At 33.6% G+C, this 24,593-nt stretch overlaps 1 protein-coding gene and 1 non-coding gene across 4 annotated transcripts in view; one reads left to right on the top strand and one right to left on the bottom strand.

Annotated features, from left to right (window-relative positions):
- The window catches only part of LOC128857143 (ras-related protein Ral-a), an 85,747-nt gene that overhangs the window by 13,020 nt on the left and 48,134 nt on the right, over positions 1 to 24,593 (top strand). The window lies entirely within an intron of this gene.
- Trnar-ucg (transfer RNA arginine (anticodon UCG)) lies at positions 23,754 to 23,826 on the bottom strand. Its single transcript has one exon. It is a non-coding gene; the product is annotated as a tRNA-Arg (tRNA).

Raw genomic sequence — 24,593 nt, forward strand, 5'->3', positions numbered from 1 at the left:
TATTATTATTTTGTATCACTACTTTACACCTGCGTTACATGAACTCAATGAATTTTTCACAGAAGTCCTTTGAATAGCTTCCGACTCCATCTGCACCTTTCACACCAAATCTGAGTTCTTTTGTTCTTGCGGATTTTACTCTTTTCTCTTTAAATGCTGTTTAGAGATTCAATTTTTTCCTAGCGACCTTGAATTCGCCGAAAATGAAAATTTTCAACGTTTTAACCGCAGCTTCTCAAAATTGAAACTTGATCGGGAATATTCATTTAAGAATTTTTAATATACGCGAAAAATCCTACCAGAAATATCAACATTTACTCATGTGGCAAAAATGCTAATCTTGGCCGACCAGTGTTGTTATTGTTCTTTTGCTTTCATGGAGTGAATTCATTGCTTACGATGACGTGTGAAATTTGCTAGCTGTTTCTTCAAAATTTTCACAATTTTCGTAGTGGATTTTCATCTTTGTAAAAAATAAAAAAATTGTTCTACTTTTTATACACAATTTTTGGAAAAAATAAAATAAATAGAAAACAAAATAAATAAAAAAATAAAATAAATAAAAAATGAAATAAATAAATAAATCAAAATAATGTAAATATGTAATGTAAAAATAATAAAAATTTTAACCTTTTCCTCAGAATTTGTAGGAAAAATAAAATAAATAGAAAATAAAATAAATGTAAAAAATTATCTAAAAATTTTCAACTTTCTATTCAGAATTTTTAGAAAAACTAAAATAAAAAAAAAAATAAAAAAAAAGAAATAAAATAAAATTTTTCAACATTTTATTCACAATTTTTGTAAATAAAAACTAAAATTTCAACTTTCTATTCAGAATTTTTAGAAAAACTAAAATAAAAAAAAAATATAAAAAAATGAAACAAATAAAAAATTAAATAAATAAAAAATTAAATAAATAAAAAATTAAATAAATATGAAAAATAAAATAAAAATTTTCAACTTTTTATTCAGAGTTTTAGAAAAAAATAATAAAATTAAAAAAATTTAAAAATAAATAAAAAAATAATATTTATGAAAAATAAATAAAATTAAGAAACAAATAAAAAAAATTAAGAAACAAATAAAAAAAATTAAGAAAAAAATAAAAAAAATAAGAAAAATATAAAAAAATTAAGAAAAAAAATTTAAATTAATAGACAATAAATAAAATTAAAACCAATAAAATAAATAAAACATTAAATGAAACAAAAGAAATTTCATTTTATACAGAATTTTTAGAAAAAATAAAATAAATAGAAAAAAAATAAAAAAAATAAATAAAAAAGTAAAATAAATAGAAAATGAAATAAATAAAAAATAAAATAAAAATTTTCAACTTTTTATTCAGAATTTTTAGAAAGAGATAAATGAATTAAAAAAAATTAAAAATCAGAATTTAAATTAACAAAAAATATATTAAATTAAATAATTAAACAAATTTTCAAAAAAAAAAATAAAATTAAAAAAAAAAAATGAATGGAAAAAAAATCTCTTCTTAATCGGCTTATCCATGCTGGATGTTCGCGATTACAAAAAAATTAAAAAATAAAATGACAAAAAGAAATTTAAATGAATAATAAAAATGAAATGAATAAAAAAAAATGTTCTACTTTTTATTCGGAATTTGGTTTGCATTTTTATATCCCAAACAATATTAGTACAGCGGAGTGCATATTTAAACTGGCTCAAAATACTCGTTAATTTCTAAAAACTTGTTTTCGCTGAGCTATTGAGTATTTGCTTCCTTGTGCTTTTTATGAGAGTTAATTCCGAACGTCTTATGAAAAAATAATTAAATTTAATGGGCTGTTAAACTGCATACTTTGAAGTTTCCCAAAAATTCTGATAAAAGAGTTGAACATTTTGCTGACAGTTTTTTGTGAACTTCCTAGAAAGTGTGGGGCTTTGGGGTTTTTGGTTTGTTTGTGGAATGCACTACACTTTTATAAAAAATGAAAAAAAAAAATATACAAAAAAAAAAAAAAATACATTTGAAGCTCGGTAGTTCGTCGCGCTACTATTATTTTGAACACAAGTGTACATGAACTTCAGCACTTTCTAGTACTTTTTGTTAAAGATATTTTTCAAGTAACTTATGAAGTCAAAATTCATAAAATAAAAAAATTAGAATACATAAATAAACGATTTATAAAAAATTTTAAAATAAAAATAAAAAAGTACGAATACGTAAATAAACGATTTATAAAAAGTTATAAAAAAACTATAAAATAAAAATTTAAAAAAAAATTATATAAAAAATTTATAAAAAAAAAAATTAGATTAGACTGTGAAGTAAATTTCATATACGATGGGCCCCATTAGGCTTTGAAACGTTTCTGATTTTAACCTTCTAGCTTAAAAAGAAAAGTACCTTTTGTTTAAGATTTTTTCAAGGTTTTTCAATTTATAAAATAAAAAATTTAGAATGCATAAATAAACGATTAGAGTGTGAAATAATTTTAATAAAATTTCATATGCGGTGGGCCTTACTGGGCTTTGAACCGTTTCTCTTCTCCCTTTCTCATGAAACATTTATACAACTTTTTTAGGTAATTACATTTTTTTCGTACCTCATGAACCTGCTTACAAGGCAATGCATGTAAATGTGTTTCTTTTTGTTTGTTTTGTTTTTGTACAATTTTATGTTTTTGTTTATTTTTAACACTTTGTAAATTTAAATTTGTTTCATTTATTGAAACATTCTTAGAAAATTATGTGAAATTTTTACTGCTTTGCCTTTTTAATTTTTTTTATTTCTTATTTAACTTTATATTCTAAGTTTTTCTCCCTTTGGCGAATTGCTACTGACGTCATCGGCTTAAATTTATAACATCTTGCACATTTTATTTATCCACCGCCAGTCAAACGTAAACAGAAAAAAGCATTTAATGCCATTGTTGCTTCCATCAAAGCTAAAAAGAAAACAAAAAGTAATTGTCCGCATTTTTCGCCACCGAAATACTCATTAATTTGTGTTTTCCTGGAATTCCATATGGTTCACTTATTCCAAATTCTGTGTGCGCGTGTAGGCATTTGTTTGTGCCAGTTCGGTACTATTTTTAAAATTCTACACTTTTCTACTTCTGAATTAGGTGTATTAAGTAAGTAAGTTTTATATCTTAGCCGAATTCGGTTTTTCACCAGTTGGTGGCAAGCAAGGGCGGGTTTCTCTCTCTTCGGCGACTTTTAGAGGCTCCTGCTTTGGAGAGAGTCGAAAAGTGTGACGATTTTATTAATCCACTTTGTATTCTCTTTAGAGTTTTAAAAATTTGAATAAATTTATAAAATTGAATGCTAGTTACCCAAAGCACAAATCACTTGCACTTCGAGAGTATAACTAGACTGGTTCTGTAGTCAAGCCGCAGGATCATTAGCTGGCACAGCTGTGTAGTTTTGCAGCTCTGCTCCTGCTTTTGAAAACTCGTCGTAGTAGTAGTAGAAAATATTTCTATTCGGTCTCGCATACTTGTGAGGCTTAGCGCACCAGAGAGGGCTAGTTTCTTGGGGCGACACTTTTTAACACCTGGACGACGGAGGTCTAATTTTAGTTAAAGGTGGAAGTCGATGATGCCCCAATATCGACTGTAGGAGGGACTCACCTTCAACAATTTGCTCTCCTTCTCGGCGCATACAACCGCAATCGCCACTAAGGTCCAAAACCAAGGTCCAACAACTGCTATAACAACAACAACAACCAAGGTCCACCAACAAGGACTTTAAATCGCTAGCCAGCAGCACTTGGGTCACAGATAAAGAAATGTTTCAGACTTAAATGCCGAATGTAATTGGGCCGGTCGGTTCTATATTACCCTGCATCCGTCTGGTCTTCTGGCACTAGTGATTCACACTGGACAACGCTTTGGACTTGTCAGAATAATGCCATCAGGACAGTCTTGATGTCTCCCTTGCAGCATCTTCACAACAAGGCTTCCATGCTCTCGGTTAAGGAACATAGTAAGATGCTCAGCAGGACACAAAAGATCTTTTAGGTCGAAGTGTCGGCCATTGGGCACACTACAAATACAAAATTATTTTTAAGATGATCAACAAGCGATTACTGATGGGGTGCTACCTACCACTTGCTAGATCCCGAGCCATCACCCTGCTGAGTCAGCAGACATCTTTTCGATTACACTGACGAGATCCAGAATTACACACTACTGCAACTACTGGATCGAACAATTTACAGATAGACATTAAGCGAAATATATCTGGAGTCTCTTACCATCTTGCTAAACTCCCGACCCCCGAATGCTGTCACCGGAGTCCAACCACCACTTATCGGTGACGAGGAGTTTCAGCTGCCCCGAGAGACTCTTCTAACTTTGGCTCAACTACCTTCTGGGTATTGCAGCAGTTGAAACTCCTGGTGTGGGGTCTATTCACATGCCCTCTTAGACCCACTTACCTAACACTTCTCTCCCTTTGGACAACAGCGGGGTGGTTGTTGTTGTTGTAGCGGCATAAACATTCTCCATACATGCTCGGAGAGTGCTACTAGAAAGACAGTCCTTGGCCGGATATAAATCAGGGTCGTTTCGATAACGTAGAACCGACTTCTTCTTCTTAATTAGCGCTATAACCGCTTACGCGATTTTGGCCGAGTTTAACAAAGCGCGCCAGTCGTTTCTTTCTTGTGCTAACCGGCGCCAGTTGGACACACCAAGTGAAGCCAAGTCCTTCTCCACCTGATCTTTCCAACGCAGAGGAGGCCGCCCTCTTCCTCTGCTACCACCAGCTGGTACCGCATCGAATACTTTCAAAGCCGGAGCGTTTGTATCCATTCGGACGACATGACCCAGCCAACGTAGCCGCTGGATCTTTATTCGCTGCGCTATGTCTATGTCGTCGTAAAGCTCATACAGCTCATCGTTCCATCGTCTGCGATATTCGCTGTTGCCAACGTGCAAAGGTCCAAAAATCTTACGCAGAATCTTTCTCTCGAACACTCCAAGCGTCGCTTCATCGGATGTTGTCATCGTCCAAGCTTCTGCGCCATACGTTAGGACGGGCATGATGAGAGTCTTGTAGAGTGTTAGTTTTGTTCGTCGAGAGAGGACTTTACTACTCAATTGCCGACTTAGTCCAAAGTAGCACTTGTTGGCAAGAGAGATTCTACGTTGGATTTCAAGGCTGACATTGTTATCGGTGTTAATGCTGGTTCCTAAATAGACGAAGTCTTTTACAACCTCAAAATTATAACTGTCAACAGTGACGTGGGTGCCGATACGCGAGTGCGCCGACTGTTTGTTTGAAGACAGGAGGTACTTCGTTTTGTCCTCGTTCACCACCAGACCCATTCGCTTTGCCTCTTTATCCAGTTTGGAGAAGGCAGAACTAACAGCGCGGTTGTTAAGGCCGATGATGTCAATATCATCGGCATACGCCAACAATTGTACGCTCTTATAAAAAATTGTGCCTGAGCGATTAAGTTCTGCGGCTCGCACGATGCTCTCCAACATCAGGTTAAAGAAGTCACACGACAGGGAGTCACCCTGTCAGAAACCTCGTTTGGTATCAAACGGCTCGGAGAGGTCCTTTCCAATTCTGACGGCGCTGTTGGTGTTGAGCAACGTCATCTTACATAGCCGTATTTGTTTTGCGGGGATACCAAATTCAGACATCGCGGCATACAGGTAACTCCTTTCCGTACTGTCGAATGCAGCTTTGAAGTCGACGAAAAGATGGTGTGTGTCGATTCTCCTTTCATGGGTCTTTTCCAAGATTTGGCGTATTGAGAATATTTGGTCGATGGTAGACTTTCCAGGTCTGAAGCCACACTGATAAGGTCCAATCAGTTGGTTGACGGTGGGCTTCAGCCTTTCACACAATACGCTCGCTAGAACCTTATAGGCGATATTTAGAAGACTAATCCCGCGGTAATTGGCACAAATTGCAGGATCGCCCTTCTTATGGATTGGGCAGAGCACACTTAAATTCCAATCGGCAGGCATGCTTTCATCCGACCATATTTTGCATAGGAGCTGATGCATGCACCTTACCAGCTCCTCGCCGCCATGTTTGAATAGCTCAGCCGGCAGTCCGTCGGCGCCCGCAGCTTTGTTGTTCTTTAGCCGCGTTATCGCTATTCTCACCTCGTCATGATCGGGTAGCGGAACGACAATTCCGTCGTCAACGATTGGGGTATCGGGATCTTCACTTTCTCGGTGACATGCGCAGCTGTCACTGTTTAATAAGTTCGAGAAGTGTTCCCTCCATAATTTAAGATTGCTCTGTACGTCGGTCACCAGTTCGCCGTCTTTGTTCTTACAGGAAAACGCCCCGGTCTTAAAACCTTCTGTAAGCCGCCGAACTTTCTGGTAGAATTTTCGGGCGTTGTTCCTGTTGGCCAGCATCTCAAGCTCTTCGCACTCACGTATTTCGGCCTCTCGTTTCTTCTGTCGGATAATACGTCTCTCTTCCTTTTTCAGCTCTCTGTAGCGATCCCACATGGCTCGCGTTGCGCCCGATCGCAGCGTGGCTCTATAGGCGGCATCCTTTCTTTCTGCGGCAGCATGACATTCCTCGTCGTACCAATTGTTTTTTCGGGCTCGCCGGAATCCGATTTCTTCTTCGGCGGCGGTACGTAGAGAACGAGAAATGTTGCTCCATTGTTCGTGGATGCCGGTTTGTTGGGCAGTACTCTCTGAGAGCAGGAGTGAGAGTCGAGTGGCGAATCTTCTGGCTGTCTGTTGTGATTGCAGCTTTTCGAGGTCGAACATTCTTTGCGTAGGTAGATGCACGTTTTTTGCTGCACAGAGGCGCGTGCGCAGTTTGGCTGCAACAAGGTAGTGATCCGAGTCAATGTTGGGTCCTCGGATCGTACGTACATCTAATACACTAGAAGCGTGTCTTCCATCTATCACAACATGATCGATCTGGTTTCGCGTTTTTCGATCAGGGGACAGCCAGGTAGCTTGGTGTATCTTTTTATGCTGGAATCTGGTGCTGCAGACTACCATGTTTCGGGCCCCGGCGAAGTCGATCAGCCTCTGTCCGTTACCGGATGTTTCGTTGTGTAGGCTGAATTTTCCGACTGTGGGACCAAAAATTCCCTCCTTGCCCACCCTGGCGTTGAAGTCGCCAAGCACGATTTTTATGTCGTGGCGGGGGCAGCGCTCATAGGAACGTTCCAGGCGCTTCCTTAATGGGGAGGGTGCCTCTGCCCGGCTGGTTGATGTCCTCGTGAGAGTAAAGGCTGACATCACTGCCATCCAAGAGATGCGATGGACGGGGCAAGGAAAGAAAACCATAGGACCTTGCGACGTCTACTACAGCTGCCATGTAAAGGAGCGCAAATTCGGTGTCGGATTTGTTGTGGGAGAGAGACTTCGTCGCCAAGTACTGTCGTTCACTCCGGTGGACGAGCGTCTCGCAACAATCCGCATCAAAGCCCGTTTTTTTAACATATCGCTAATTTGCGCCCACACCCCGACGGAAGAGAAGGACGATGCGACCAACGTAGAACCGACTGTGCCGTCGAAATAGCTTGTTTCCTGTCTTAGCTGAGCTAGACGATGAAGTTCGGTTATTACATCATACCGGCACGACTTGAAATGCTACAAGAACAACAGCAACAAATTCCCGTAAACTTCACAATTTGCGTTGTGTTCGTTTCTGCAGCCATTTTGCGTTAAAAGTTTTAGCTTCACAACTTATGGATAACCTTTGTAGGCACAACTCACTGCTCCCGAACAGAATGTGGAAGTTTATTGAAGGGTCGGCTCGGCAACAACTCACTGCTCCCGAACAGAATGTGGAAGTTTATTGAAGGGTCGGCTCGGCATCCTTCGCACTTGGATCATAGAGCACACATAGTACGCATTTTTTCATTGTCTACTACTTCTTGATTCTGAGGTACATTTTGCTACTGGGGGGACCTCTATCCTTAAGTTATGCCTAGATCCTCATGCAGTAAATAGTAGTATTTGACAATTCCGGCAATGCATATTTCTGAAAGAGGTGTGAGAGAACCACGAATCATCAGAAAAACTACCTCTAAGGAGAATCCCTGCCTAGAGGTGGAAAAATAGAGCTAAAACTGCCGAAATGATTGGGAGAGAGTTCATAAAAGATGGCTACGTTGAAATTTGTACGAGCAAATCTCGTCAAAGGCTTCAAGATGCTGGTTCAAAAGTTCACCTTTCTATCAGAAAGCCACTTTTTATAACCAAAAAAAGTTTTTATATGGCCAAAAAACAGCAATTCCTCTTGTTCGATATAACGAAAGTAGACTGGCGCGCTTTATTAAACTCGGCCAAAATCGCGTAAGCGGTTATCGCGCCAATTAAGAAGAAGAAGCTGGCGACTTGTCTTCTTTGTTAAACACTTCCTATTTTTACGGCGAATCGCAAAAACAAAAAAAAAAAAACTAAAGCAAATGAAGTCTATTGCCAATATTATTTGCCTTACATAAGCGAGGCACTGTATTAGAAAGATAAGGTTTTCACGGTAAACCACAGTCAATAATGGCCGAACAACCGAACTATTTATACTAAATATCGAGTATCAATGGGAAATATGAATCTGCGAAGTCGTTAATGATTAATAACTAACAATTTGCTGCCGGCCGCCTTATAAATTTTGGTATATTTTCCTGAAAATTAGGCATCGAGGTTCTTCGCAACGTTTCACCAAAAAGGGCTGTCAAAATCCACACAAATTGCATAGGCATGAAATGTGCGTGAAACTTCGTATGTGTCTCACGGCAAAGTAGTACTCAGTTCACTACGTGAAAACACCGCGCCAGTCACATTTTCCTTACGCCTATGTAAAGGGCACATGTCATTTAAAAGAAAGAAGATGACGACGAATAAGATCCAACTGTCGAACTGCAAGTTTCCTGGGCCTACCGTTAGATGGGGTAGACGAAGACGACCGGTGATTACACTACACTACAAAGTTACTGATACCACAACAACAACGACGACGACGAATAAGAAACAAATAAATTGTTACGGGGTTAGGGGTAGTCAGAATTTTCAAAAAATTGCAATTTTGTTTATATTTTCTTAAAAATAAAGGGTGGGCCATATAGCGTTTGCTTTTTGAACCACCTATTTTTTTGAGAATGGTAACACAAATGACATGTCAAATGTGTTCATAATTTACTTAAAAGTTTGACATTTACGAAATGGGACGCTATACACTTGAACAAAATTGGGAAATATTGAAAACCTATTTCCTAAGTGGTGAGTTTTCTTCTTCTTCTCGGTTACAGTAAATGGCGAGCGTTACCGTGACTTGCGCAACGAGTTTTTGTTTCCAAAAATTGAAGAGGATGACATGGACGACATTTGGTTTCAACAGGACGGTGCAACTTGTCGCACTGCCAAAGTTACACTCGAACTGTTGGCTACCGTTTTTGAAAACCGAATAATCAGCCGAAATTCCGATATCAATTGGTCGCCTCGGAGCTGTGATTTAAGCCCGTTGGACTATTTTTTGTGGGGAGCCGTTAAGGACAAATGCTATGCGAACCATCCAGAGACGACTGATGCTTTAAAACACGAAATCGAAGTTGCCATTCATGAATGACAATGTTCAATCTTCAAAATAAAAAAAAAGTTTGAAAAAATATTGATTGGTTTTGTTTTTTATAGCCGATTCAAAAAACAAATTTTACATGGCCCACCCTGTATTGTGTGAAAATTTGAAGTGAAACCGACAAATACTATACTTTTCGAGTTTTTCAACACTTAACAAAGGCCGCTCGGGCGCTCCGGAGCGTTCCCAAAACCTTAAATGCTTTTTTTTTTTTTTCAAAACTATGTTTTTTGAACTAGTGATCACTGTAACTTAAAACCGCTTGGTAGATTTTAATAAAATTTATTCTGCCTTTGAAAAACATAAAAACTCGTGCCTGATCGAAGGATTTTTTTTTTCAAAAATGTCGATTTTTTTTAACAATTAATTGTGGGTTTTTTCTCGAAAATCTGAAAAATACTTCCTGAGGCCGCCATATTGTTAACTTTAAAAAAATCAAGTTTCGATCAGGCACAAGATTATCTATTAATAAAACTAATTTCTCTTGTCCGATATCCACACAAACAGCGATAACTATTACAATTATTAATTTTTTTTTTGCTAAAGTCAAGTCGAAACATGATGTATTAATGTTCTGTTTTTATTTTTGTAAAATAAAGCAATTGTCCAGCAAAAAAAAATTATTGAAATTCATTTTTTTTTCGGGCCTCTGACAACCCCTAACCCCTTCAATAAGCCCTTGTGCTATAGTTGTGAAACGCACTGTATAGTAACAGTTATTTAAATACCAAAAATATTCATTTGAAAACGCAAAATTAGCATATTTCCATGCGCATTTAAAAAAAAGCAAATTTTTTGTTTCAAACTACATTTTTTCTAAGCTATTGGCCATACAAATTTTCAAAAAATTCAATACAAGAAAATAGATATTTTTTAGTGTTCTGATTTTTGTGCCCGCAACTGTACGCAAAGTACTTATAACACTTGAAACTTATTTATATAACTATATATATAATATACATATATACATGAACAATATTTCTGTTAAGTACACTTCATACTTCACAAATACTGGGGAAACACCTGTTCCCCTTCAGTCATACATTTTCGCTTTATGCATTCAGTGAATCACTCAGCGTCGTATTATTTATTTTAGACGAATAAAAACTTAAGTGTGAGTCATTTGCTAAAATGCGAGACCTCTAACTCGTAATTTGAATGTTTATAATTTCGATGCAGCTTTTTGATAGCAATTAAATTGATTGATTACTAAGCTTAGCAAATTGCTCGTGTACAAACATTTTTATCTGCCGCCAGATAACCGGTATTGTTTAGTCGAATTTGTTATCGATTGCACAGCGATAGTTTGAGATAAATAGAACAATGGAATGTTAATGAGAGTATAAATGGAAAATAAAATACTCAGGTGCACAAAATAACTAGTGCGGTACTACTCATTCTGGGGCTGTTATGAAAGTGGTTACAAGACGTATGCCAAATGAGACAGTTGCTGCTGGAACTGGGGTGCTGTACATGAAATCCATGTCAAAACTGTAATGAAGATGGATGGGTGTTTGATATTATGGGGTTAGGGGTAGTCCGAGGCCCGAAAAAAATGATGATTTTGAATAATTTTTTTTCCTAGTCAGTTTACAAAAATAAAAACAGCAATAATGCATCATGTTCCGACTTGACTTTGGCAAAATTAAAAAAAAATGAATAATTGTAAAAGTTCTCGCTGTTTGTGTGGAGCTCGTTTCTCCAGAAATCCCCTTTTTTCAAAATTAACAATATGGGGGCCTCAGAAAATATTTTTCAGATTTTCGAGAAAAAAAACCGACAATTCTACAACAAAGTGGCTAGCGATAAGATTGTTTGATTGAAATTTAATATGTATATGCATTTTTTATTCATCATTTACCAATTTTTTTGTTTTTAATACGAGGGTGCTACATTATATTTTGAGATTGGAACACAATAGCGATATTTATCAACGAAATAGTGTCTGTTATAATATTTTCCATGTTAGTAAATACATTATTATGAGGGACCAGCTTTGCCATATTTTAAAACTATATATATTTTTTACCAAAAAACGTTAACCTCCAAAACGACAAGATTTTTTACAAAATTATACTTGATTTTATTTTTATCAAAAATATATGCCAAAGAACATTATTTAATTTTTTTTTTGCGAAGCCACAGCTTTTAACCCAGAATTGATCTCACCTATCGCACTTAGAATTATCCCACTGAGCGTATTGGGACACAGTCCTGATGCAATTAGCACCACCTCATCAGCGTACGCTATCATTTTTACCCCACCTCCATAAAGTTTTATTAAGATTTTGCTAATCACACATAACCTAAGAAGTGGGTATAGTACTCCCCCTGTGGAGTACCCCTATGTTCCCTCTTAGTTATGTTGATATAACCCTTATTAGCTCTAATGGTCCTGGTTTCTAGTATAGAGATGGCCCACCTACATACTAATGCAATTGAAGCAATAAAAGCTTTTCGAGAGAGTGTTTCAGGTCATTGACCGGAATGTCCTTCAGGATGCCGGTACAAGTCTTTTGGATGGCCTCTACGGACGCAAAACGTTTTCCCTTCATGGCCAAATGCAGTTTCCCGAGTAGGTAGTAGTCACAGGGAGCCATATCAGGCAACTTTGACGCTTAGTTTCAGGTTCATGTTGGAAACACCACGTTTTATCAAAAGTTACAATGTTGCAAGGAAGCTCTCGTCTTTTCTCGCCTCTTTAATGAGGACTTTCGAATGTTGATGTTTTGGAGATATTCAACATCCATGAATATCGACGATGATTTCGGTTCATTTTTGATAAATTTACGAACAATTTCAATGGAGTTTTCGGTGATTACACCAAGGTGGTATAGCCGTTTTCTGCCTAGTGCAGATGCTGGTCTCAGAGAGGCCAATTTTATTTAAGTGGTATCTCATGCTAAAGTGGCTTGTAAAGTTAGCAGTTAAAAGTCCTAAGTCTACTCTGCTGAGTGAAAGTAGCTTATCAGAAATTCCTCTGTCCGGCCTTAGCAATAGTTTCGCTTGTCGCTGACCGAGTGTTCAACGAATTTCTTTTCCTCTCACTTCTGGAGATTTTGTTAATGTGGTCCTTTCTAAATCCACAGAAAGGTTCAGGGCCAATTAGAGGCATGTTTGTTCCTTTTTTATATAGATGATCTGCTATTGCGTTCCCCCATGTTGCTATCGACATTTAAGGCAATTAGCCGACCGGTTCTAAACTATGCTGCGCCTGTCTAGTCGCCTGGAACTAGTGATTCGCAGTGGACGAAGCTTCAGACTTGCCAAAATACTCGGACTACGACGGGATGTCTAATTGATATCCCCACTTCAACATCTACACGACGAAGCTCAGATGTTCCCCGTGAAAGAGCGCAACACCTACAGCATATGAAGAGCTCCAGCTTCCCCGAGAGTTCCGCGAAACCTTGGCACAATTACTTTCTGGATACTATTGCAGATTAAACTCCTACCTATCCAGAATCGACCTCGACATACTAAACATATGTCCGGCATGTGAAGGCACCCCGTACGACACTAACCACCTTTTCATATGCCCCATCAAACCCACTCATTTAATACCCCTCTCCCTCTGGACCCAACCTGTCGAAACAGCAAGTATCCTGGGCCTACCGTTAGATGAGCTAGTTTAGTATTGCTGCTACAACAACATTCCCCCCCCCCCCATGCCCCACTTGTCCAGGATCCCGGGCTAATAATACTGTGTTGAAGTTCCTAGCATGTTGCGAAGGTTCCGGCAGTCATCCATCATTTCTGAGGTGATTTAAGCTGACAGAAGGGCTTTCAAAGCCGCCTGACTATCCGAACGTATGTAAATGTGGGTTCCTCTCATTTTTCTGTGGAGACATTCACTTCAAACATATCTCAATAGCGTGTATTTTTGCCTGGAAGGTTGTTGGGTAGAGACCCAATCGATTTTTTTGAATTTAGGTCCACTGATTCCCGCCCCTGTTCTACCTTCTTCTAATTTCGATCCATCAGTGTACCATATCTGGGGTCCAGGTTTTACGGTGATCGAGTTATTTGTCCAGGTCGTAGGTTCATTAATAAGGACTTGGAAGTTTCTAAAGAGAATGGGTTTGGGAGATAATGTATCCAGCCTATAAAGAATAGGAGTATGTCGGAAGTCTTCTAAGATGTGCAGTAACTTTCTCAAGAGAGAGTTCCAAGTGAGCGTTTCGTCTAGGTTGATACCCAGGTAGTCGGCCGCTTTGGTTCGTTTAGGACAGAACTTTTACTGTTGATGTTCCTTTTTCTAGTGAACGGCACTAGCGCAGTTTTCGGTGGGTTAATAGAGAGTCCTTTGCCCCATTTGTTTATTATACTGAGGCCTTGTTTCGTGCGGTTAGAAATGGTCTCCTCATGCCAGCCTATTCTGTACACCCCTCGTAAAAAATATCACTATTCGATTTGGCAAATAGAAGATAAAACTCACTATTGCATTGCAATTAAAATTACATTTTTTTGGTGCAAAAAATGCTGGTGTTTACTTATCATTTGTTGAAAAGCGAAAGCCAGACACAAATGGGGGAAAAAGCGAAATCAATTAAACAAATAAAAATAATAATTCGAACAACAAATGCTGCAGTGGAAAATCTTCACTAAACACTTGAGCCGATTTTTTGCCAATGTTGGCGCGGCGAGCGGGTGCAAGGACATGGCATACGAATTTCGCTACTATCCGCTTAAATTTTCAAACGCTCTGTGGCATTAAAATGATAATTAATTGTGCGTTTGAAATCGACGCGAATTTAGGCCGTCCGTCGAGTCTGTTGTGCTTTGTTTCGAATTCGCTCACCCGCGCGCGACTCTCAACCATTGCCTGCCGTAGCTTTAATTATTCCAAGTAGCTGCGTATTTGGCTCAGATAAAATAGAATTTCACACAAAAACTCGGTGCAAACTACCAAGACAATTCAACGAATGCGAACAGTAGACAAGAAAAAAAAAACACAAACAAAAAAGATGTACTCCCAGAAGATTGAGCACCTGACGTAACGCAGTCTCAGTGAGGCGCGTTGCGGCAAAGGTGAGGAAATACGTGGATATAAATATAAATGACACGTAGACCCCCTGGAGGCGCTGTTTTATGGATACACACACACACACATACATACAAAAAAGTTCGCACAGCTCAATGTGAAAGAAATTTTTAACGCACAAAGCAAAAGAAACAAAAAATAAATAAATAAACAAATGGCAAGTAAACTGCTGGGTAGCCAAAACTAAACGAAAACATTTCCATTTTTATAATTCTTAATTACATCGCATGTCTTGGTGCGCAAATTTCTCACTGGGCCTAATTGGTTGTGTACACACCAACCTCTACTCATACATTTGTATGTTTGTGTGTTTGCAAGCGTCTCCACTAACAATCGAGGTGCTGATGACAACCGTTGCTGGAGCTTAGACTGACACTGACAGCTTTTTGTGCCGCCTACCAAACAACCAGTCGGCCCCGCTGGTGATTTTTTCTTGCTTCTTTGTCAAATCAGCAGGTAAAAGAACGCCAAGTGGGACGGGCAGGTTAATTTGTTCCTGTATTCTTGTATTTCATTTTCCCACTTCAAAATTCTCTGTCTAAACTTTGCATGATTTCTTACGCTACATAAATACCATGACTGAGCTTATACGTTAAGAGTTGAGTTACAGTGGCGGGCATGAATATGCACGCGCTTTGAAAAAAAATTAAATAAATTAAAAAAAAATATAAAAAAAAAATAAAAAAATATATATTAAAAAAATTTATATAAAAAAGTATACTAACACAAAATATATTAAAAAAAATATGTTAAAATTGAAAAAAAAATATACTAAAAAAAATATTTAAAAAAAAATATTCAAAAAAAATATTGAAAAAAACGTTGAAAAAAATATTCAAAAAAATTAAAATATATTTAAAAATATTAAAAAAATTTATATAAAAAAATATGTTAACACAAAATATATTAAAAAAAAAAATTTGTTAAAATTGAAAAAAATATACTAAAAAAAATATATATTAACAAAATTAAAAAAAATATATATATTATATTAAAAAAAATATTTATTAAAAAAAATATATTAAAAAAAAAATTATATTTAAAAAAAAATTAATTTGTAATTGTATATATTTATTAAAACAAAAGGATGATTTAAAATGAAATTAAAAGAAATTTTTTGAAACCGGAGTTAAAAAAAAAACACTAAATTTTTATTCAAAAAATAGTAGCCAATATATCAACACAAAGCTCGCAGCATTCTTGCCTAAACATTTTTCTCATCAATCAGGACATTTGTCCAGAGACCTCTTCCCGGTTAACAGCATCCCCCTGACTGTTGTCAAAGGACAGTTGCGCAACTCATTTCTCAGGAAAGCATAGAAAAGATGGAGCTCCATTTGTTCACGTGCTATTTCGAAAACCCTGTGCCCCAGTACATAGACGGAGGACTTAGTAAGTCCTGGCGACTCCACGCCATTCAATATCTAAACTTGTAGCTGTGTTTACCAGTCATTGCACGATCGACTCACACGCGAAAAGGCTAAGTTTACCATTTAAGCCACCCATTATAGAAGCTGTGGGGACCTTTTAGTGAAGGAGAACTTTAACCTTTCTCTGTGAATGCTTGGGCTTGGCAGCCAGACGATTAAGGTCACTGGGTGCTCCTGTCTTCGATAGCCGCGGGCAGTGCACCAATCTAAATCCCATCAATCATCTCTTTTAGATCAACAGCTCTGGCTGATTGCAGGTATCTGCCTGTTGGAGGTCTTATAATGGTAGCAAAACAGCGCTGTAGTGCTACTCCCCAAGTAGCAGAGCGTTACTTCAATCATATCGCCTACTTAACTACCAGGCCATTTGTGAATGTCTCGCGCAAATAATTTTACTTCAGTAATAGTGCTTTTCTTTTTAATTCTTAAAAGAACCGAAGTTCCGAACTGCAAGTAAATTACTGTTAATTTTGTCTTATGAATCATATGAGGGTCAGTGCCTCCCAACTAACTGCTTCTGGCATTTCAGTTGCTCGGTGTGTTCGTGTTTTGTCATCAAGTAAAATCAGGTCGAATTGTCTCTTTTGGTAATCTGGTCTGTTTGGGAGCTACTTGTTGTTGTTGTAGTTACTGGATCATTGCACACCGTCGCTAGGTCCGAGCGGAACTTTTTCCATTCATATTCCCTCAAGGGAGGACCAAAATTTGGAGGCAGGGCATGGCAACATGTTTACGAATGGCTCGAAGTTGGACGGAAGAGTTGGTGTGGGAGTATTCTGCAAGGAGCTCTCCATCAAGGCCAAATTTGGGTTTTCGGGACCACTGTAGTGTTTTCCAAGCGGAAGAAGCCGCAATTAAAGAAGCAGTGGATCAGTTGCTTGCTTCTGTAATTGCAGTAAATGATGTAAATATCAACTCCGACAGCCAAAAGGCAATTAGGGCTTTGGGCTCGTTGCTTATGCGTTCAAAATTAGTTAGGGAATGCCTGATTTCTCTCTCGATTGCATCCGAATACTTCGATATTTGGCTCATATGAGTTCCCGGTCACATAGAGGGAAACTGCTGGGCTGAGAAGGTGTCTAGACAGGGGACCCTAAAGACGGTTTCATCGTATGACCTGCTCCTGAAAAGATGGAACTCGCGTCAACATCCTTCTGGCCACGGTCTCTTGACGTTGCACCTCAAAATGTTAATCCAGACCCAATCGGCATAAAAAATGCCATTTTAGAACCACTGTTTTTTTATTCGTCCAAACATCTTGATTTGATTATGAATTTGCCTATGCCGTCTATTTGCTTTTCTGCAATTTCAACTTGTAAATTCACCATCGAGAATTCCCCCAGCATTCTATGTCGTGGCGCACCCAGACTTGGGCACTCACACAGATAGACAAAGACTCTTACCTTAGACTCTTCTTGATTGTAGCTTCTACACATCTCCCGTTGTACGGCCACTCCATCTTCTTGGTTTGGTTTCCCAAATGCCAGCGGCCGTTTATTGTTGACATAATTCTGAATATGTCTGCTCGTGGCTTTCTTAACTACTCGCCAGTTCTGGATTTATTGCAATTGGGCCACGTTTGTTTAGTTATTTTGCAGGTATCCTTGTTAGTCCATTTGTTAATGGCCTACTTCTGGCATAGCGAGAAGATCTCCCTTTTGCGTACGCCTTGGGGACAGCCCATTTCTAACGCTTCGGATTCGTTAGAGGATGACCCCTGTCTGGCCAGTTGGTATGAGGTTAGGTTAGGTTAGGTTAGTATGGTTGCCCAGGGAGTGGGCACACTTGGACGAAGAGAGATTCGTCCTTTGTGATACCATTGTCAAGGAAGTGAGGAGAGGGGAAGGACCGATGAGGTGCAGGGAGAGGGCGGGGAGAGGTGGTGATGGGAAGGTTAGGAGCGTGCGGATTATGAACGATGACTATGTTTGCGTCAACCGCTTAATGCTGCTGATGAAACTCATCAGATTTTTAATGTCAGCGCCAGCTATCTCAGCAGGCGTGGCAAAGAAGTTAGAGCCAAGATGCCTTAATCTTAGCCCCGCCAGGGCAAGGCAGCTAAGGAGAAGGTGCTGAGATGATTCCACCTCATCCTCCATACATCCAGCACAGAAAGGACTCGAGGTGATTCCAAGTCTCACAGCATGTATTCCTCGCGCATTGTGTCCTGTGAGAGAACCCACTAGATTGGTATGAGATGCGTATAGAATATTTGAAAAAACATTGACCACGAAATATATAAGAAAAACCCGATCTACAACTGATACCGATTTACATGTCCGCCACTGTAGTACCTACCCATCCGTAAATATACATGTAATTTATTTTTCTCTGTATGTAAGTATGTTTGTCCATATGTGAGCCAGCATTATTATGCCTGGGAAATTTCTTACGCTTTTCGCGCTTTCATGGTGCGCTTTTTATACTTTGTACGAGTTTATTAGAAGCTGTGTTTTTTTTTCTTTCGCGCAGCGAGTTGTTCAACTCAAATTAGCGGTAAAATATAATCAACCACTGTTATTATGTTTTCGTTTTACCGTGGCTTAGTTAAAGTTACCACGTTTTTGCGAGCTACTCCAACTCAACTCGTTCTTGTTATTGTTGTTTCGGGTAATTTGTTACGTTAAATATACACCAACAATAAAAAGACGCCGCTGTTGTTGCTCGTTTTAGGTCCCCTCTTAATTTGGGCTGCCATCGAAATGGGCGAAGAAAACAAAGAAGTAAAGAAAAAATCGTGTAAAGTCGTTCATGAAGAGTTTTCAACACCTATACACACATACACAGGTATAGATGTATATTTGTGTACACTTCTAATATACAAATATTCATAGTTAAAAATGGTGAAAAGAAAAATATTTTTTTTTAGTTCTTGTGACTAACGCGTTTTAAAGTTGTTAACGATTTGTCTTTGAGAAGAGCTGAGCAAATTTATTAAAATTCACTAGGTTAGTCTATTTATATATGCATTTCTGTATAATTCTATGGCAAGGACGGGTTTTAAAAACGTTATAAAAAATTATAAAACCATTCAATTAAATTAAATGTGTATAAATAAAATATGAAATAATGAAAATAAATGCTCAAATAATAAATATTAGTTGGGGGAAAAAGAAATCCATTATAAATAATAAAAGAGTTAGAAAACTATAATAGAAATTTTAACTAAAAAGGTGTGAATTAACTAAAACAACTAAATCTCGTCGCGCGCTAATTACAGCAGATATTTTCAGGGATATAAAGTACTTTTATCAGATTTCATATAAGAAGATTAAATGATAGAATATTGGAAAAATAAAGATAAGGACAAAATCAATTTCTCCGCGATAATTAAATACAAAATAACTTTTATTAAGAAAAGACGCAACAAAAATACAAATAAAACATTTTACAATTAAATAAATGTCGGAAATGAAAAGAAAATTTAATGAAAATGATAAAAAAAGTAAAGACATAATAAAAAAAAATTAAAAAAAAAATTAAAACAAGTAAAAAAAATATAAAACAAAATGAAAAAATAAACAAACAAAAAAATGAAATGAACAAAAAAACAACAAAAATAAAAAGTAATAAAAAAACAAATAAAAAGTAATAAAAAAACAAATAAAAAGTAATAAAAAAACAAATAAAAATAAAAAAAAATAAAACAAAAAATAAATAAAAAACAAATTTTAAATAAAATAAATTTAAAAAACTTTTAAATAAAATAAATTTAAAAAAAAATTTTAATAAAATAAGTTGTAAACAATTTTTTTTAAATTTGAAATAAAATACATTAAAAAAATTTTAAATAAAATAACTTAAGAAAGGTAAAATAAAAGAAAGTAAACAAAAATTAAAAAAGTAAAAATAATAAAAAAAGTAAAACAAAGTAGAAAAAAATAGAAAATATAAGTATTAATTAAATAAAAATTTAAAAAAAGTTAAATAAATAAAAAAAAAAAATTTAAATGAAATAAATTAAAAAAATTGGAAAAAATACACTAAAACAAATTTTAAATAAAATAAATTTAAAACTCTTTTAAATAAAATAATTAAAAAAAAAATTTAATAAAATAAGTTGTAAACATTTTTTTTTAAATTTGAAATAAAATACATTAAAAAAATTTTAAATAAAATAACTTAAGAAAAGTAAAATAAAAGAAAGTAAAAAAAGAATTAAAAAAGCAAAAATAATAAAACAAGTAAAACAAAGTAGGAAAAAAATAAAAAAAAAAATAGAAAATATAACTATTAATAAAGTAAAAATTAAAAAAAAATTAATTTAATTAAAAAAAAAAATTTAAATGAAATAAATTAAAAAGATTGGAAAAAATACACTAAAAAAATTTAAAATAAAATAACTTAAAAAAAAGTAAAATAAAATAGTAAAAAATAAATAAAACACAACAAAAATTAAATAAATTAAAAAAAAAATTTAAATGAAATATATTAAAAAAATTTGAAATAAAATACATTAAAAGAAATTTAAATAAAATAAATTTAAAAAAAATTCCAATAATTAACATTAACAAAAATTTAAATAAAATAAATTTCAAAAATAGGTTTGAAAAATCAGTTTGTGTTTTTACCCTTTTTTTTGTTTTCGAAAGGCTTGAAAACATATTAATTTTTGGAATTTCAAAAAACGGCTATGTACGACTGTAGCTAATACATCTACAAAAATTAAAAAAAAAAAGATATTAAAATCGGTTCATACTTCTTCGAGAAATCGAGGCCACCGTGTTCAGAAAAGTCGATTTGGGAAAAACGCGTTTAAAGTTTCCATTGGCCGTTGTAACTCACTACCTGCACTTATTGCATTGGGTATAACTTCGTCAATTTTCAAGATTTTAAGTTAACATTTTTTTTTGCATATTATTTTTGAATATATCTACTGTAAGAAAATGCAAAACAAAATCCATGTTTTTAGAAAAATCACAGTGGTGTTCCCCCTTAAATAAATTGAAGTAAAAAAATTTCAATAAAATGAATAAAAAAAATTTAAATAAAATAAAAAACCAATTAAATAATAAAAACTAAAATAGTAAAATTTAAATGAGTAAACAAAAAATTTTAAATAAAATAAATTAGAAATAAAAAAAAATTTAAATAAAAGAAATAAAAAAAATTTTAATAAAAGAAATAAAAAAATTTTAATAAAAGAAATCAAAACGAAATTTTAAATAAAATACGTTAAAAAAATTTAAATGAAATAAATTATAATAAAATAAATATAAAAAAAATAAAATAAAATGAATTACAAGAAAACTTAAATAAAATAAAAATAAAAAAGTAAAAAAAACAAAGATATAAAAAACAAAAAAAAAATTAAAAAGCTAAAATTTTAAAATTAATTAAAATAAATTGAAAAAAAAAAATTTAATTCTTAAATAATTAGTGTATTTTATTTCAAAATGTAAATTTTTTTTTTCAATTTATTTTATTTAAAATTTGTTGAATTTACTTAAATTTTATAATATTTAAATATTTTTTAAATAAAAATTAAATTTTTTTAATTACTTTGTGTTTTTTTCCTTTTTAATTTTTATTTTTTTACTTTTTTTTAATTTAAAATATTTAAATAAAATAAATTAAAACAAAATTTTAAATAAAATAAATTAAAAAAGAGTTTAAATAAAATAAATCAAGAAAAAATTGTCATAAAATAAAAAGCTAATTAAATAAAAAATTAAGGGAAAAATGATATATCAAACTATTAAAAATATAAAATCAAATTTAAAAAATAAAACAATCTAAAATGTAAACAGAAAAGTAAAACAATAACAACATAAACACATAAATAGTAATAATCTAGATATAAGCAATATTAAAAAAATTCAATAAAAACTAATATAAAATATGCATATGCAAAAAATTAAATTAAAACTAAAAACAATAAACAAAAAAATTTAAAAAGATAAAAAATATAAAATATTAGAAAGATAAAAAAATAAAAATTTTGAAATTTAAAATATTAAAAGGATAAATAAAAAAACTTAAAAAAATAGAAATATTAAAAAGATAAAGAAGTAAGAATTTTTATAAATAAAAATATTATCAAGATTAAAAAAATGTATATGTATGATATATATAATAGAAAGGTAAACTAAAAAATGAAGAAAACATATGGCAATTAAAAAAATTAATGAAAATTGAAATAAATTGAAAAATGAAAAACTAACAAAAATATATGAAAAAGATAAAAAATAAAAAAAATATTAGAGGTACAAAAAAAAGTTGTTTTTAAAGAAAAAACAAAAAATTATAAATATAATTTAAAAAGAAATATAAAAAATATTAGAGAGACTAAATAAAAAAAATATATATATCTTAAAAACATAAACTAAAACCATGAAGAATACTAAAAATTCCATTTCCAACAAAAAAAAAAAGAAAACAAAAATTAAAAATATTAAAAAGATTTAATGAATTAATGGAAAATTTAATTAATTAAAAATTAAATAAATTAAAAGGATAAAAAATAAAATATAAAAAAAAGATATCCAAAAAACAAAAAATTGTATTAAAACAAATAGAATATAAAAATATTAAAAAGAAAAAAAAAACTAAAAAATATTTAAAATATAAAATAAAAAATCTTAGAAAATTAAGAAACAATGAAGAAACAATTTAAGAAAAAATGAAGAAATATGGAATAGAAAAGATGAAATAAAAAAAAACAAATAAAATTAAAAATATTAAAAGGATATAATAAAATGGCAATTAAAAAATTAATGAACGATTAAATAAATTCAAAATATAAAAAAATTAAATATAAAAATTATTAAAAAGATAGGAAAATAATAAATGAAAAAAATATTAGAAAGGAAGGCTAAAAAAAAATTGAAATATATTAAAAAGATAAACTGAAAAGAATTAAGAACATGAAATGGAGTAAAAAATGAAAAATTAAATTAAAAAATTAATGAGGAATTAAATAAATTAAAAATTAAAGAGATAAAAAAATTAAATATTCGAGAGATAAAAAATTAAAAAATAAAATAGAAAGACTAAATTTAAAAAAAATATTAAAAAAAATAAATAAATAATTGGCGCGTACACTTCTGTTAGGTTTTTGGCCGAGCTCCTCCTTCTTTTTGTGGTGTGCGTCTTGATGTTGTTCCACAAATGGAGGGACCTACAGTTTCAAGCCGACTCCGAACGGCAGATATTTTTATGAGGAGCTTTTTCATGGCAGAAATACACTCGGAGGTTTGCCATTGCCTGCCGAGAGGCGACCGCTATTAATATAGAAAAATGTTTTTTATTAATTTTGCTTTCACCGAGATTCGAACCAACGACCTCTCTGTGAATTCCGAAATATTTATATATATTTAAAAGATTTACCAAAAAAATGAAGAATATTAGAAGATGAAAAAAATAAATTAATTAAAAATACTAAAAGGATAAAATAAGAAGGGCAATTGAAAATCTTAAGCAAAGAAAAGTTTAAACTATGGTAATAAATTGTACTTGAAATAAGGTAGAAAAAATGTAGAACGTTAAGAAATAATAAGTAAACTGATGACAAGTAACAATAAATAAAAAGATGAATGAATGATAAAACTAATAACTAAACAAATTAAATAGAATAGTGCGAAAGTGTTGAATAATAACAAAAATAAAAAATAAAAAAAAACTTAAATAATTCTAATAAATAAATAAAATTAAAAAGAAAAAAAAAGTAATAATAAAAATTTTTGTTGAAAAAGCAGAAAAATTAAATTAAAAAAAAAAATAACTTGCTGCGACCGTGACAGGACTCGAACCTGCAATCTTCGGATCCGAAGTCCGACGCCTTATCCATTAGGCCACACGGTCGTTGTATTCACACTTGCACAATGTTTCATTTAAGCACAGCGTGAGCGTGCGCATAGCAAACATAAGCAATTGTAACAACAAAATCAACACACAGCCCCAACAAACCATGGCGAGGGTTTTTTGTTTGTGGCCGTTTGAGAATTTCTTAGTTCGCTAACGTTGATTCGCTTATTCGTCAGCAGCACTTTTGCGTTTTGCTTGTTTATGTATGCACGTATGTATTGCACAGAATATTTAAAGTGACACAACTCGAAAATTTGTCAAAATAAAATTTTTAAATTTCTGCTATTCATATAGAACCAGTAGATAAGTTCAACATGAAAAGTAAGCAAAAGATCAACTTGGTCTTTATTTTAAAATTCTGTCTCAACAGTTATGTTTCTCCACCTTGTTGTTTCTACTCATGTTACACCGCGTGACATCATCGTGTTGACATTTTTCTTTTACATCTTCTGCTAAGAAAAAAGAAACAAAAAACTGCTTGTGTTGTGTCTCTTTTGAAGAATGTGTGCGATGCGTGTGCTTGTTTCTGTTGTTGTAAATTATGGAATGCTTTATGGATAGCATTCACCAACATTTGGTAATTATGTATGTGTATTGTTGGTCAGATATGTAGTATTTTTTTGAGAATTTATGTGTTGACTGAGTATAGCAATAAATACATTTGGGCAATTGAGGTAAATTTATTATCATCTAAATAATTAGTTAATGAGATTTATATTGACTTAAATGGCAATTCATTATTTTGTGATGCTTGAACTCTTTTT

This window comes from Anastrepha ludens, chromosome 3 (genome assembly GCF_028408465.1).
Source record: "Anastrepha ludens isolate Willacy chromosome 3, idAnaLude1.1, whole genome shotgun sequence".
NCBI classification, from domain to species: domain Eukaryota; kingdom Metazoa; phylum Arthropoda; class Insecta; order Diptera; family Tephritidae; genus Anastrepha; species Anastrepha ludens.